This window comes from Zingiber officinale, chromosome 11A (genome assembly GCF_018446385.1).
Source record: "Zingiber officinale cultivar Zhangliang chromosome 11A, Zo_v1.1, whole genome shotgun sequence".
In the NCBI taxonomy this organism is placed as follows: Eukaryota; Viridiplantae; Streptophyta; class Magnoliopsida; order Zingiberales; family Zingiberaceae; genus Zingiber; species Zingiber officinale.
The window spans coordinates 53,025,277-53,033,343 of NC_056006.1; the positions used below are offsets into that span (position 1 = coordinate 53,025,277).

The 8,067-nt window shown below is 37.1% G+C and overlaps 1 non-coding gene across 1 annotated transcript; it reads right to left on the reverse strand.

The window, feature by feature from the left end:
* Positions 1-7,338: 7,338 nt before the first annotated feature.
* On the reverse strand, positions 7,339-7,444 carry LOC122033097. Its single transcript, XR_006126358.1, has one exon. It is a non-coding gene; the product is annotated as a small nucleolar RNA R71 (small nucleolar RNA).
* Positions 7,445-8,067: the final 623 nt, after the last annotated feature.

Below are 8,067 nucleotides of genomic sequence, written 5' to 3' on the forward strand. Positions count from 1 at the left end.
AGGAAAACAACCAATGAAGGGCAAAGGGAAGAGGATATCACGCAACGAAGGTAATGACAATGAATTCAATATTGTATTTAGAAATGATGATCAAATGACTAGATTTGCAATTCTTGTCAATAGAAAGATTGTGTGTACTCGGTATATGGACCCAACTGTTTTAGGGATGACATAGATTGGATGATTGGGTTCTTAGATTGGAGTGATATGTTGTACTCACATCTACCAACTTATCCTCATATTGTTCTGGAGTTTCTGAGTTCATTAGATGTCCATTTTACCAATGAGGATGATTATGTTGGAAGAATAACTTTTAGATTAATGAATCAAGAAATTCAATGGACATTTAGTGACTTTAATACTTGTTTTGGATTGTCCTCCGGTAGCTCTTGAAGGTTTGACTCTAGATTCAATTGGAACCATTTTTGGAATTCAATTACTGGACTAGATCATTCTTATGAGCCCTCTAAAGCCAAGGCTTCTCACATGCAAAACCATTTTTTTTTCACCTCCACCATATTGATTTCATCGGGACGATGAAAAGTTTGAGTCTGGGGGGGTGTCAAACCTGATTTCTTTTTGTTTCGGTTTTTTATTGTTTTCTTATTTTCTGCATGTTTAGTTTTTGTTTTGCATTCTATTTTGATTGTCTTGCTTGAGTGTTTGTTTTGATAGTCATTTGATTATCTTTTGAAATTCTTTGGCAAACATTTTGAGAACATCAATCTTCACTTTTATGCTTTCTTGGATTCAAGATAAAATGTTAGCACGTTCATTATCTAGATTCATGATGTTGTAAATGATGCTAGTAGTAAGATTTATGTACTTCTTTTCTCTATCTTGGGTAGCATGAAATAAGCTAAGAATCACATGGAGATGAGTTTTAGTCTTGGCTTGACCTTAAGAATCTTACTTTCACTACACTTTGACTTGATGCTTGAATGGTTGATATCGTTGAAATAGTCATGATTCATCTTGTTTGCTTAATACTTGGTTTCCATGGTGATTTTTCAAACTTCATTTTGGTTACTGGATGAGGCTCAACTCATGAAAGCTCATTTGGAAAAATCAAAATATCCCAACATTTGTGCTAAAAGTACACTTCTGAAATAAGATTTACCCAATGCAAATACTTATGAAAAAAATTGAAAAAGAAAAGCAATGAAAAAAATAAGGGATATAAAAAACAGTTGTCGTGAGTGGAATCTAGCAAGTCACCCCTTTGAGACCGAGTTAGGTTACTGGGAAAATGACTGCTTAGCTTCTCTTGAGATTGAGCACACCTTTGAGACCTTGGGTTGGTTGAGAAATATGAACCAAGTGAGTGGCAAGTAAGTGCCTATCACTGGTTACTTGTCTCTCACTGGAAACATTAGGAATTCAAATTTGATGACGACTTGACTAGGACATAGATTGAAACTTGAAGGGTTTTTGAATTACTTTTACACTGTGCACAGGATACTTAAGCTTGAGCCATACTTGATTTGTTTCCATGATTATGCTTGTTATTAGAACTCTTTGATAGAGTTAGGAAAGTACATTAGGGTTTATGAATGCGTTGTAGAACATATGAATTTAGATTGTAGCATTTTGCTTGAGGACAAGCAAAGGTTTAAGTCTGGGGGTGTGATGTGCGTAGATTTTATATACTTTTATGCATGTTTTGAAGCACATTTACATACTTTGAGCTTGCTTGATCTATGCATTTTTATACTTCCAGCTTTTCTTTTAGCATATTTACTCTTTTGTTCGGAGATCTGCTTTTTGTGCATTTTTTGTACACAGGAGTCGAATTTGGTGAAGATTCTACATTCTTGGACAAACTTATGAGCTAAGCATTGGAGAAAGCACTTGGCCGTGTGCTACACATGGCTCTGCCTGGGTGGAGTGCTCTGGCCGTGTGGTCAACCAGGAGAAACAGACAAGGAACTTAGCCTGGGCGTGTGAACCTCACACGGCCGTGCCAAGTTTTGAAGCAAATCAGAGTTCAATCCTTACATGGTCGTGTGGATCTACATGGCCGTGTAAGGTTTCCAGAGACCAAGAAGGCCCTGGCCGTGTGCATCACACGGCCGTGCAGGGTTCCCAGCGCTTAAAAGTGTTCTGGTCGTGTGCACCACATGGTCGTGCCAGGTTTCCAGATGCTGGGGCAGTCCAGGCCGTGTGGATCTACACGGCCGTACTTGGAGGTCTTGGTGGGAGTTGTCCACGGCCGTGTACACCACACGGCCGTGTATGGATGGCAGAGAGGGGAAAGGCTCTGGCCGTGTGAACCTCACACGACCATGCCTCGGGGCCGTGTGGTGCCCGAAAGCCCCCATCTATTTAAAGCCTCTTTGAAGATTTGAAAGGGGATCATCTCCCCTTTGGGAGAAAGCAAGATTTGGTGGATTCCTCCCATTCTTGGGAGGATTTTTGGGCGATCTAAAGAGAGATCTTGGCGAATTCGACTCCGGGAGCGAGGATTGGATCCGAAGATGGAGCAATATTGTAGATAAGTTTTCTTTCTCTCCTCTTCTTGGATTGGGATTGAAGAAATGCTTGTAATCTTCTTATCTTTGGTTTTCTTTCTTCATTTTATAGAGTAGATCTTTTTGTTCTAGGATGGAGGGAGTATTTGTGAGATAAATTGATGTAAACTCTTGTGGATTTGCTATTTCTTTATTTCTATGATGTTGCCTAGTTTGTATCGATTGGATCTTGAATGATTAATTGTGATTATGGCTTAATTCTCATTCTTGATTGATTGTTTGGATATCTTATAGACTTTGTAGAGATTAACTCTCACTCGATTTTCTGAGGGATCCACGTGACAGGTGCAAGCCCGTGTAAGGACGTTTGAGGGATAACCTTGAAGGGGAAATGAGAATATTCAAGAGGGTAGGATAGATTTTATTATTCAATCCTTGTATTTTTATGGGTTAAGAAGCTATGAATTTCTATGTTGATATCCGAGGGAAACATAGTAATAGGTGCAATCCTGTGTAAGGACAACGTAGGTTCATATCTAATTGATCACATTTAGGTACATTTTTCAGTCCTAAGCCGATTATCTATTGCAAGAGAGAACCGACAACCTTCTACAAATATTAGACAATTGAGAAATAAGAATTGGTAAACCATATACATTCAAGAGATCTTACAAAGAAACCAAAAATCCTAGAACCTCCCTTTATCATAACTCAAACCCCAAACTCTTGTTTGTTAATCTTTCATTTTAGATTTGTTTTTCATCCTAGCATTTGAAACCAATTGATTAGTTGTTTAGCTAATTCGCTTTGAGATATTTCTAGTGCTTATTCCAGTCCCTGTGGATACGATAATCTTTTATATTAATTGCGACATTTCCGTACACTTGCGGAACGTAACAGGGGTTAAGCTCTCGGTTCCCATTAAATGCTTTTTTTTTGCCTTCGATAAGGATGATTTGTAGGAAGAAATCTTCTATGGCCTGTATAACTCATTTTTCTACTATGCTTCAACCTTGTCGAATATGTTTCTTCACCACAAATAGGACATACACAATATCCTTTTACAACACAACCTGACATGTTCCCATATGCAGGAAAATCATTGATTATCCATAGTAAGACAACCCTAAGCAAGAAATTCTCTTCTCGACATCCATCATATGCATCAACACCTATATCCCATAATCTTTTTAAGTCATCGATCAAAGGTGCTAAGTAAACGTCAATATCATTTCCCGGTTGTTTGGGACCTGAAATCAACAAAGTCAGCATCATAAATTTTCTCTTCATACACAACCATGGAGGAAGGTTGTAAGTGATCATCACAACTGGCCAACAACTATATGCAGAACTCATCAAACTTTGGGGATTGATCCCATCTGCTGATAAGGACAATCTAAGATTTCTTGGTTCAGCAACAAAATCTGGCCACTTGTGATCCACTACTTTCCAAGCTGGCGCATCAGCCGGATGACGCAAGTAACCATCAAGTACTCTTTTATCAGCATGCCAAGTTAACTCCTTACATATCTCCTTGTTCCGAAATAATCTTTGAAATCTTGGAATAGGCGGAAAGTACCAAAGGACCTTTGTAGGAACTCCATTTATCGTACCTTTTTTACCCAACTTCCACCTAGATATCCCACATACAGGATAATTAGTCAAATTCTCATTCTCCTTTTGGTATAAGATACAATCATTAGGGCAAGCATGAATTTTCACATAATGCATCCCTAATGCACATAAGCTTTTTTTTTGCATCATACAATGATGAAGGAAATTCATTATCATCAGGAAGCATTTCTCCAAACAAACTTAGTAAATCTGTGAAACTTTTGTCACTCCAACTATATTTTGCCTTCAAGTTATACAATTTCACAAGTGCAGATAACTTTGTAAATTTGGCACACCCCGGATATAAAGGTTTATCAGCATCTTGAAGTAGTTTATGAAATTGGTTTGGATTCTCTGCATAACTATCAAATGCAGCATGTACCATATCAATAGGTTCCTCACCAAAAGATTTCTGTTCATCTTTCATTGAGTTATTGTATTCAGTCTTTTCACCATGCCAAATCCATTTATGGTATGTTAAATCTATACCATTACAACACAAATGTGCCCTTATAATGTCAACATTTCTCTTCTGCAGATTACCACATCTTGAACATGGGCAAGGTATTTCATTCGGATCAGTAGCATTTCGTAATGTAAATTGCAAGAAAGACTCTACCCCAATCTCATATTCATGTGATAACCTATTCTTTGACATCCAATCTTTGTCAATTTTTTATAACTATCAGCCTGAAACGCGTCAAAACCTACCTTCAAAAAACTATACATCATACAACAAGTTCAAAACACAATCTCAAGTACTAAATACTATAATAAAACATTCAAGGTAATAGAGTAATACTCGACATAAACCAACCGGACAGAAATGTGTTGTGTGATTTTGTGAGAACTAATTAATAAATAAATGGTGATATTAACAAATCTTGGGTGTACATATATACAAGAGGATCAATTGGAAAGATTATTGGCTAACAAACCCTCACCCTAGTTGTTACAATGCCTCTCAACTTATTTGGTCATGTTATTATCTCAACTCTTGATCTAATCTAATGTTTGCGTTTATGTTAAAAAATACATGTGTCGTGATCTAATCTAATTATTTTTTTTAAAAAAATATTCCTTAATAAAATTAAATGAGCATAAATAATAAAGATGACATTAATTAATTATTAAAATAATGAGCAAAAAATAATGAACTTCAGATTATGAAATTCAATAAGAGAACAAGCTATAATTCAATGTGCAGTTATAAAGGATGTAAAAAGCCTAAACTTGCACTAGATAAGAAAAAAAAACTAAAAATGAGCATGAACGTACAAAAGTGTCAACATATGTCTAAAGAGCCAAAGGAAACAAAATTAAAAGTGTATTGAGCAATTACCACAAGAAACCGACTCCGTTCACATGGAACAGAACAAAAAGCCAAGAAGCTCATGGAAATGGGAAGAACAATCAAACGGGCAATGTGCGTAACAACTATAAACTTCAATCAGTAATCAAAACAAAAAGGAAGGACTTTCTTCATTTCCCTTCTACCAATTTTCTGTTCCCCCAAATTCCATCTCCGTCCATCAAGTGGCAAGCCGTGCAAGACCTAGAAAACCTATCCGAACACACTATTTTGACCAATAAAAGTGAATAACAAATAGAAATCGATGCTTAAAACCAACACCTTCAGAGATCAAACACCACAAACTTTGACATATGAGCAGGCAAATGACATGATGAAACAAATCAAAAGCTAAAAATAAGAAAAAAAGAGAATGTTGAGCTTGCAGATACATGCATAGTGGAATCAAAAGTAGGTTTTGTTTTTTGAGACAACATTTATGAACGAAGACAAGACCTAGATTATGAATCTACCTTGACTATGGCTCTAGCACAAATCCAAAGAAGACAAGACCTAGGTTATGAATCGACGGACTAGGAGTGCAACCTTTGCCGAAGAAATACACCTCATCCGATCAAAAGGTTCCACGAGCAAAAGAAGCAGCAATGGAAGGTCAAAGGCCCTCGTTGAACTCAGAAACCCGCTCACCAGGGAACGAGAGGAGCACACCGTCGTGGAGGAAGATCCAGGGGAGGCGTGAAGAGATTGTATGAGGAGAGGGAAAGAAAATTGCCTTAGGTTCGGGAGCGCGAAGGAAAAACACGGTGCCGAAAAGAAAACAGCGAGGGAAAGGAAAACATCGAGGGGGGGGGGGGAATGACCAAATTCAATTACAACAGTTATTTCAAAACTGTTGTCGTAGCCGCTAAAAATGCGGATAAAGACAACGGTTTATAAAATCGTTGTAAAAAGTGTTGTCATTTTAAAAAAAATATTGCTCAATGACAACAGTTTTGCCAAAACCGTTGTCTTTTATATTTAATAGGGAGTTCAAAGACAACGGTTTTGGCAAAAATCGTTGTCTTTGAACAAATACGCAACGCTTTCTCTTAAAACCGTTGTCGTAGGGGTGTTGTCGTTTGCAGTTTTTGTTGTAGTGAACTAAGCAATCTATGTAACATCTCCTAGCATTATAATGAAATCGAAATCCTAGAATTCATCTCCCGAAGCCCATTCCCTCAAAGATCTATTCTCTCTCTTCCCTCTTTTCTTTCCTTTACTTTTATGTTTGTCTAGATAATTCACCGTACGAAGTTAACTAGTAATTAATCAACAGTCCTTGTGGATATGATGATCTTTTATATTACTGACGACGAATCCGTACACTTGTGGAATCGTAACAAGTTTTTGGCGTCATTGCCGGGGGTTGTTTTCGATTAACATTAGTTGATTAGCATATGAGTTACTCTAGACCTTTTTCTTTTTCTTTTTGCATATTCTTTCTTGTTTTCATTATGCATTTTTTTTCTTGTCTTTAATTCTGCATTTTTAGTTTTTCTTGTAATTTTTTTAGATACCATGAGCACTAACATGTCATGCAGGTCCTTAAGAGATTTCTCTGCACCTATTTCTGCAAGATTTTTATCTCTCATTGTGCAGCCTCATATTGAAGCAGAAAAATTCCAACTAGATTCAGAGTTAATTTTCATGATACAAGGTCACAAATTTGGAGAAAGTATCAGAAAGTCCTTATCTGTACCTTGAAACATTTCTAGAGCTTTGCGATATGGTGAATTGTGAAGGAGTGTCAGGAGATGCAGTTCAATTGATAGCATTTCCGTTCAGTATCAAGGATAAAGCAAGGACTTGGTTATATTCCCTCCATCCTCAAAGCATCACAAGTTGGAAACAATTGGAGAACTAATTTTTAGATCATTTTTTTCCCTCCAAGTAGAACAAAGTATATGAGGAATTACATCACAAATTTTGCTCAAGCATATGGAGAATCATTATTTGAAGCATGGGGCAGATTCAAGAGTCTACAAAGACAGTGCCCTCATCATGGTTTGGAGAAATGGCTGACCTTGCTCCTATTTTATAAGGGAATTTCTTTCTCAGATAAGTGTTTGTTAGATTCATCAGCTGGAGGTTCTTTTATGGACAAGAGTGTAGACGAAGCATATACATTGATTGATCAAGTAGCCTTGAACCTCCATGAATGGTTAAGCAAAAGTTGGATGGAATCTCCCTCAGAAATTCAAGAAGTACAAGCCATATATGCAGGAGAGTCTGTCAAACAAAATGCAGTTCAACCACCTAAGAATGATGAAATTCACAAGTCACAGAATGAAGAGTTCAAACATTTGGGAGAAAATATTAATAGCATAGTTTCAAAATGGTTCAAGGAAGACCTTCCTCCTACACAGACAATATCTAGTGTAAATGATAATGATATTAAGTTGAGAAGTGGCAACAATCATGAAGAACTTCTGAAAAAAGATTTGTTTAGGATTGAGGAGAAGAATAATAGAAGACCTCAAGAACTCAGTTCCATTACTCCAAGAAGTTCCCAAAGGCCATAAGTACCTTTTCCTCAACGGTCGATGACACCTACACTAGATAAGTAAGTTGGACCTCCTCCGCAAGCTCAAAGGGAATATGGGAAAAAGGAAGTACCTTTCCAAAGACCTT